The sequence below is a fragment of the Toxorhynchites rutilus genome, chromosome 3, assembly GCF_029784135.1.
Source record: "Toxorhynchites rutilus septentrionalis strain SRP chromosome 3, ASM2978413v1, whole genome shotgun sequence".
NCBI lineage: Eukaryota > Metazoa > Arthropoda > Insecta > Diptera > Culicidae > Toxorhynchites > Toxorhynchites rutilus.
In genome coordinates this window covers 200,985,811-200,994,594 of record NC_073746.1, presented here as the reverse complement: position 1 = coordinate 200,994,594, position 8,784 = coordinate 200,985,811, and the positions used below count along the sequence as shown (strand labels likewise).

Genomic DNA, 8,784 nt, shown 5'->3' with positions numbered 1-8,784 from the left:
ATGTTCTGCATACTGGTTCATAAATTAATCGTGAAATCTAGAATTTGCCTTATATAGATGCTAAAACGGCATCGCCATTGACATTGGTGCAAATGATCCACTAAGTTCGATAGCGGATATAAAATATTACGGAATAAGTCATTGATAGGAAGTAAAATAATGATACGCTATGCACGACGTTCAATGCGCTTATTCTTTCAACTCCATTTAAGTTCATTTTCGAGAGGTGCAATATTCTGCTGCGACTAGCATTTACCGGCTGCATTTGTAGTTGCTCCTGTTCGCTTCATACAGAATTTCCATATGCCGAGAGGATCACTGAAACCCGTTTCTAAATATCTTAACAGAGGTAAGTGATCTGCGCGGGCATGATTAATTCAAACTTTCGGGTTCGGAGCGACAAAAGCGATAAAACGGAATCGAAAACAATCTGTATGTTTCAACTACCAAGCCACTACAGTCTATCGCAAAATTGAGTGTACAAATGCTACTTGACGATACTTTCCATTTATTTAGTATAAAATATTTTGAATACATTGATTCTGTTGATGCATACTTATTACTCACACATTTAACTAGCTGTACGTGCAATAAAATTCCGAGAAAAGTTTTCTGCTAATTGTTTATTCCTAAAAATTGAAAACAATCTCTATTCTAGGCATCGCAAAATTGAGTGTACAGCCTCAATTTCTCCAAACTAGTCTTGTAAGCCTGTTTCTTTGCGAGTTAGCGTACTTTTTTCATCAGTGATTGGTGTCAACACTTAACCATTGCTTGGGCTTAATGATGGCTTAATTGATCTTCCAGAAACGTAACCTGCAGTCTCCCGTTCAGAAATTCGGTCTCCCTCGTGATTACTACTTTCAACAGAATAATGACCCGAAGCAAACTGACTTCGTGGTGCTGGAATGCCTGCTCTATTATGTCCCAATCAACTCAAAACACCTCCGATATCACCGAACTTGAACACTATTGAGTATATATGGTGAGAAATCAAGAACCATCCATCCATCAAAATCCAGGGAACGAAGCGAAACTCAAAACGACGCTTACGGAGATCTGGGAGGTACTTTCGTCTACAGTGACCAGACATTTCGCCTCGGTGCTCGCAGGAAGTGCTGGACGCCAGAGGGGGCCATATCAAATACTAGGGGATTGATATTTGATATTTATTAACATTTCTGAACTGATTTCAATTTTTGTTTTAAGAAAAACTTGAACTGTACACTCAATTTTGCAACGTCTTAATTGGAGATTTTTTGTTTGTATTTTAAACATGAAGTAGAATTGTAACCATTTCGATTTTTTTCTTATCACTACATGAGAGTAAAATGGATCGTTTTTACGATGAATATTAGTCGCATTTTATTATTTATTTTTAATACCGAAAAACTCAACAATAACAAACCAGCACGAGTTGTATACTCAATTTTGCGATTAACTGTATGTTTAGTATGCACCAATAAATGAGCACCAAAATACTTAATAATTTACATAAATGTTCTTGTCCCACAAATAGCATGAAAGATGCTATCCTTCTAGTGCAATGTAGGAAGTGATTGAACTTGCGTTTTGGAAACCAAACTACCATAGCCGTAGTTGTTTTGGTTTGAAGTACGTGTTGTAATCTTCCAGGATTGTACACAATATGCTTCCGATGTTATCAATTCTTTATCAAAATCTATAGGAAAATCTCTAGGAAATATTTCTTTTTTATGGAATTTTTTCTTCGTGTAACATCAATATTGTTGTAGTCTTGACTATTGGTGCTAAAGAAACCACAATGTTAAAAAATATTTTTTTCCCGGAAAATGGCCGTTTACTCACCGTGAACTGAAACGAACGAACTTAGCCAGTTACCAGGTATGCTATAAAGGTTCTCGCGTTAGTATTAGTAAATAGCGTGCAGTTTGGAAAGAATCTCCAAGTCGTCTCCGAGTTAATTTTTGTGAAAAAAACAAACAGAAAAACGGGTTTATATAAAAAAAATCACAAATTTGTCAGTGTTTCTGGGCACAACACTGCACGCTATTTTATATGTTTGAATAATTTTCGTGTACGATACAAACAAATCCAGCTCACCTGTAGTATATGTACAGGTGATAGAATGACTGGAACAGGTGACTGGGACGGATATCCAACAAAACTGGATGATTTTAGGGTTTAACTGGATGAATGGATCGAGGAAAACAAACTGGAAGAATCCAGTTTAAACTGGAACATTGGCAACGCTGCTTTCAAGTGTGAAAGATCGCCAATAAATCCATCCGTTATTTAGAAGATTCCAGGTGTTCTTTAATTCTCCAGTGCAAGCCACATTCTAAAATCCTGAGCTATCATCCAGGCATCATTCAATCGAAGTTGCTCGATGGTGTGATCTATCATTCTTTGTACTCGAAAAAATCGCGAAAATCGATTTTTTTCTTCTAATTTTTTCGATCTTTTGATAAATTTATCTTTGGTAAAATTTGAGACAAATTTTATAAACATGACATAAACATTTTGATCACTCCATCAAGTTTGCTACAAAGTCAGTCTGATCCTTCTGCGACTTACTTTCGTAAAAATGACTGCAACCAGTGGCTCATACGATCTTTGATCTGGATGATGACATCAGCTCCAGCCGAAAAGTTATTTTATATAACTACCGCTAAAACCAAGAAAGGGCTCCAACAAAAGTTCTGGCGTATAGCACGGATGACTTTCATGGGGCCGTTTTCAGCTGAGTCCTGGGCAGATACTAGTTGTTGAATTAAAAATTACTTATCCATTTTTTTTTTTTTTTTTATAAATTCGTTTATTTTTACAGGCTCAGTTACATAAGTTTAAAGGAGCCGAAATCTTAAATATATTTTTAAAACTATATATATGAACAATTTTCTTAAATCTATGGTTAGTAATGTGGGAAACCGATTACTCGTGGTGGACTCGAGATTAAAAGGGTGACATTTTCTCAGGAAAAGGATGGGGTATAAGGAAATTATTACAATGTTGATAATCACACACACTCAATTCTTAAATCTATTCGTACATCAGTTGTGAATTTACATTTCATTCTTCTGTTTATAGCAAGCGGACCAATTACTTACAAAGGAAGAAATGGAGGGTATAAGGATATAAGGATAATCACACACGAACATCGATAGATTTAAGGAAAACATATATTTGGGACATGTAATCAAGGTCTAACCGAGCCAACACATCTCTCACCGGCACATTGGGCTGCCTTCCTCTAGCCCGAAGGGAGTTCTCTAAATTCGATCTGGCAACAAGATACACCTCACACGACCAAACAACGTGTTCGATGTCGTGGTAACCTCGGCCACAAACGCAGATATTGCTGCCGGCCAGATTGAAACGAAAGAGTAGCGCGTCTAACGAACAGTGATTGGACATGAGTCGGGAGAAGGTGCGAATAAAGTCCCGACTCAAGTCCAGACTTTTGAACCATGGTTTGAGGCTAACCTTAGGGATAATCGAGTGAAGCCACCGGCCCAATTCATCTTCGTTCCATTTGCGTTGCCAGTTAGCGATGGTATTTTTACGGACTAAAGAGTAAAATTCATTGAAGGCGATTTGACGCTGATAAATATCGCCTTCAATCGCACCTACCTTTGCTAATGAGTCAGCCCTCTCATTACCCGGAATTGAGCAATGAGAAGGGACCCACACAAAGGTAATGACATAACAGCGTCTGGATAAAGCACTCAAAATTTTTCGTATTCTCTCAAGGAAGTACGGCGAGTGCTTTTCCGGCCTCACTGAACGGATAGCTTCGACAGAGCTGAGACTATCCGTTACAATGTAATAGTGTTCAACAGGTCGTGAGGCGACGCTGTCCAGCGCCCAATGAATTGCTGCCAATTCAGCAATATACACTGAGCAAGGATTCTGAAGACTGTGTGAGGTGCTAAAAAATTCGTTGAACACTCCAAATCCTGTGGACTCATTTATAGTGGACCCATCAGTAAAGTACATATTATCACAATTGATACCCCTATATTTTTCATCGAAGATCGTTGGAGCGATCCTCGATCGTTGGTAATCTGAATATCCATGGATATCTTGCTTCATGGACAGATCAAAATGCACAGAGGAATTGATGTAGTCAGGGAAACAAACACGGTTGGGAATATACGAAGAAGAATCAACCTGCATGGAGATGAATTCATGATATGAACTCATGAATCCGGAGTGAAAATTTAGCTCGATCAGCCGCTCAAAATTTCCGATCACCAATAGGTTCATGACCTTACACCGGATGAAGAGCCGAAGAGATAATAAATTGAAGCGATCTTTTAGTGGGAGTAGGCCTGCCAAAACCTCGAGACTCATGGTATGCGTTGAGGGCATACATCCCAACGCAATACGGAGACAAAGATACTGAATTCGCTCGAGTTTAATTAAGTGTGTTTTGGCAGCTGATTGAAAACAGAAACTGCCATACTCCATCACTGAGAGAATAGTTGTTCTATACAACATTATAAGATCTTCGGGATGGGCTCCCCACCAGGTGCCGGTAATTGTACGGAGAAAATTTATTCTTTGTTGGCATTTTTTACTCAGATACCTAATATGGGCCCCCCAAGTACATTTGGAGTCGAACCAGACCCCAAGATACTTGAATGACATAGCATGAGTGATCGGTTTACCCAAAAGTTGAAGCTTTGGTTTTGCTGGTCTATGCTTCCTAGAAAAAACCACCATCTCTGTTTTCTCCGTGGAGAATTCGATCCCTAGCCCAATGGCCCAGGTTGAAAAATTGTTCAAAGTATCTTGTAAGGGTTCTTGTAGGTCGGATTCTGTTGATCCTACGACAGAGACCACTCCATCATCTGCAAGTTGTCTTAGGCTGCAATTTTGTGTAAGGCAATTGTCGATGTCGCTTACATAGAAGTTGTACAAAAGGGGGCTTAAACATGAGCCCTGGGGGAGGCCCATGTAAGAGACCCGACTTACTGCTGAATCTCCGTGAGAAAAGTTTAAATGCTTCTCACACAGCAAGTTATATAACATATTATTCAATAGAGGCGGCAGACCCCGAGAGTGTAATTTGTCTGTCAAAACCTCTATTGAAACAGAATCAAAGGCCCCCTTTATGTCCAAGAATACTGAAGCCATTTGTTTTTTTCCGGCGTAAGCCATTTGAATTTCTGAAGAAAGCAACGCAAGACAATCATTCGTCCCCTTGCCCCTGCGGAACCCATATTGTGTATCTGAGAGTAGGCCATTCGTTTCAACCCATCGATCAAGGCGAAACAAGATCATTTTCTCCAACAATTTCCGTATACAAGACAGCATTGCTATTGGGAAAACTTATCCAATTGATATGTATAATTAAATGAGTTCACGATGTCACAAATACATCGGGGTACCACCGTTACCACCTTGAAAAATGCGTTAACGTTTTTTGTGAGCTTCATGCCGAGGAACATAACAAAATGAATACATAACGAGGAACATAACAAAATTGAATAGAAATATTAAATTTTCATTCCCTGCTTTAAAAAAGTCAACACGAATATAGAATAAGTAGATAAACTGGTAAAAAGGCTCTTGATTTTTCAAAGATCGATTCGGCAAAGATCTATTCTCTGGTACCGATTTATCCTCAACCTGTTTAGTAAAAATAATCTTCCTTAAAAGATCGTTCAATCCTAGCTGAGACCACTCACTCCAGATTGTCCAGATTGTTCAGAATTAGGATTATATTCTCAGATTAGTCACGGGCAGATTGATGCCAAATAACTAAAACTCGTTGCGTTGAAGGTGACAATTTGACTGTTGAAGATTGAACATGTGTGTTCCTTTTCATGAACATTTTAATGTATTTCACATACGGATTTTTCATAGGTGTTACATATTGTCTCATATAAATATTATGCTCTGATTTTATTTTTAAATGTGTAAATTTTTGAAACCAAAATTTCAATAGTATGCAGAACAAAAATGACGAAATCTGGTAAATGATACTATAATTGAATTGCCGCATAGTTCGCTTATCATGCATGTAACATGTATTGACGTTGGGAGTTAATGTCGTAAGTTCAATTTACATGAGATCGGGTAATCATAAGATTTTATCTAAAGGCATAATTTTCCAAAAAAACGCGCTGCCTGGTTATAGCTGCAATTGAATAGCGACACGAACGTAAGGTGATCTCGCAACGAAATGAATGAATTTATGAGAACTCAGGAATGTTACGATGTACATGAGATTTTTTTTGCATCAATACGAGACTTAGTCGAGAATGATTCACATTTTGCTTTGTTTACATGCGACTGCAGCTAACAATATTGCGGACATCGAGCACATGGTATATATTCTCAGTTTTTTTGCACTGTTGCTCTCAGCTGTTGATCATTCTCTCATTGAGAGCGAATGTGCATTTCTGGAGAGAGCCAACTTAACGCATAACATGAAACATAAGCCAACATTTGAATTCGTTGTCGTTCAGTTTTTATATATGCCTTGTGGTCATAGGACGTGTAGTTCTCGCGTTTGCGCGTTTCCCTCGTGTTTTCTAATATATTCTGCCGAGTGCTGGTATGCTTTTCAGGCTGGTCAATATTTAAATTACAATTTATATTATCATTTGAATATCTGTGAAAATATACCACGTTCATGAAAACAGTGACCTTGGTGCCTCGAAGCCTTTATAAAAAAGGTTTGGTGTGTGTATACGCGACAACTTTGTCTTAGGCGCAGGACAAGTTCTAACTCACCGTATTCTCAGTGAGATAATATGATTTGTTGTCTGGTTATATCGATGAAGTATCGTGTTTTAAAGTGAACTAAAGAATAATATATTCGGTATTTTTTTGTTGTTGTTAAATATTGGTGATCTGTTATTTGCGTTTCACAATGAATAAAAAGTGCTAGAAAACAGTGAACACATTCTGACGGACGGGGAGTAAAACTGCGATATGTGCCTCACAATTATGATGGTGTGAGAGTATTTATCAATTTTCGTATGTTTTGAAGGTTATCCAGTAGCAATAACTAGAATCTGTCTCGCACTTGCCTATTCCTTCGTTCCTATGTTTATCGTAAACTCTTTAGTGTTGGAATTGTTAGGTAAATGTTCAAATACTCGATTTCACGTTAGCCGATAAGGACGAAACAACTCAAGTGTGGAATAATTCGTAGCAGTGAGTAGGCGGAAGCTAACAAAAAAGGTGAGTCAGTTAACTCGTTCTTTCCCATACATTGATTGCTCATATCCTCTTTACCATTCTCGACAGTATTGTTTGCGTTGATTGTACATTTCTTAGTCAGCACTAAGTGTAGTTATCTGTTCGGTGTCTCAGTTTTGTTTTCTTTTATTTTGATCACTGCATCACTGATGTGAACTCCAATTCAAAAGATAATTTTCTTCACAATGGAATCTGTAACTGTCAAATATAGTTTAACACTAATAGTTAAATTCCGAACGTAACCAATCGAACTTCTTTCATATGATTTTTGTCTTTTTCTCTTTCCAATGTATTTTTTATATCAGTGAATACAGTCAAAAAGAATAATAATTAAGAATGGTGGAACAGAGAACAAAATATCATTGATTTTTTTGCTCTCGAGTGGTTAGTGATATCCATGCAATTGCAGTTGTTTTAATGTAGGGTTTAATTTCCATTTAACCTGATTTAACCCTGTCTCCCAAAAGCACACGCATCTCTTTGAACTTGTCACACAAAATACATTCTAGATGTTTTATTTGACACCAAAATCTCAACCAAGTACTTTCGAAAAATGACACCTTTTATATAATTTTTTTTTTGAAAGTTTGCATTATTAATTACTGCACTGCTCTCGGTTTTTATTATTTTAATTGATTCTAATTACTATTTTTTTCAAAAAAATACTCAAGTCAACTGTTTTATGAATTTTTTTTTGATAATTGACTGTTGATAAAATAACATCTTTAAAAATAACCAAACCATGCACTTATGAACGGAAATAGGTGTAGTATGTATGGGCAATTTTTCAAATTTCTTCAAAATAATCCATCAAAATAATGCAACACAGTATATAAAAATGTTTATGACGAATTTCATGCCAACTCGTATTAGGAGTTGCCAGCACAATTTCAGATGGCAGTGAAACGACACGGGTGTTAATACATAGGTCACTTAAGCAACTTTACATACTAAAAATCTTCAAAAAAGAATAAGACTACTTTACCTACAAAATTTTGGTCAAATGATAAAATACAGTGAAGTGCTCAAGTTTTCATGAAAAAATAATCCCACTGAAATTCCAAAAACGTAATTTTTCGTATTCTGAAAAAAAATACAAATAGCCCTTAAAATTTCCAACAAGTCACCAAGTCATACATCGGAAGGTGGGCACTCTTACAGGGAAAAAGTTCTTCTAACAATAACTTTTTCGTGTTTCCTTTGGAAAAATAACAACTAATCCAAATTTTGTTTAAAAGCAAGATATAGTGTATTCGACAAAGTTTTAGATCTCATTAAAATATGAACTTTTGTCGGATACGTTTGTCGGTATTTTTGTATGAAGATTCTTGAAAAAATAATGTTTTACTCGTAATTACTGTCATGCGAATGAACCATACATTTATGCATAATTCAAGAACTAATCAATCAAACGGAACCAAATTTGGCATATGGAGGTTTTGAGGGGCAAAAAACATTTCTAAGGTGGTTCAACACTCCTCCTACCTTTCTAAGGGGGGCTGCCATAGAAATGAAATACAAATCTCTGCATAACTCGAGAACTAATCAAGCAAATGGAACCAATCTTAGCATATAGATGTTTTTGGG

At 36.9% G+C, this 8,784-nt stretch overlaps 1 protein-coding gene across 4 annotated transcripts in view; it reads left to right on the top strand.

The window, feature by feature from the left end:
• Nucleotides 1-6,456: 6,456 nt before the first annotated feature.
• LOC129775756 (GAS2-like protein pickled eggs) overlaps nucleotides 6,457-8,784 on the top strand; it is a 71,939-nt gene continuing 69,611 nt past the window's right edge. Inside the window, exons 1-2 of one of the 4 annotated variants that reach the window (XM_055780829.1) lie at nucleotides 6,457-6,547; nucleotides 7,064-7,179. The gene's annotated coding sequence lies outside the window, so the exon portion shown is untranslated. Of the gene's footprint in view, nucleotides 7,180-8,784 lie in introns of all 4 variants that reach the window. The other 3 variants (XM_055780828.1, XM_055780830.1, XM_055780827.1) reach the window with 3 other exon arrangements.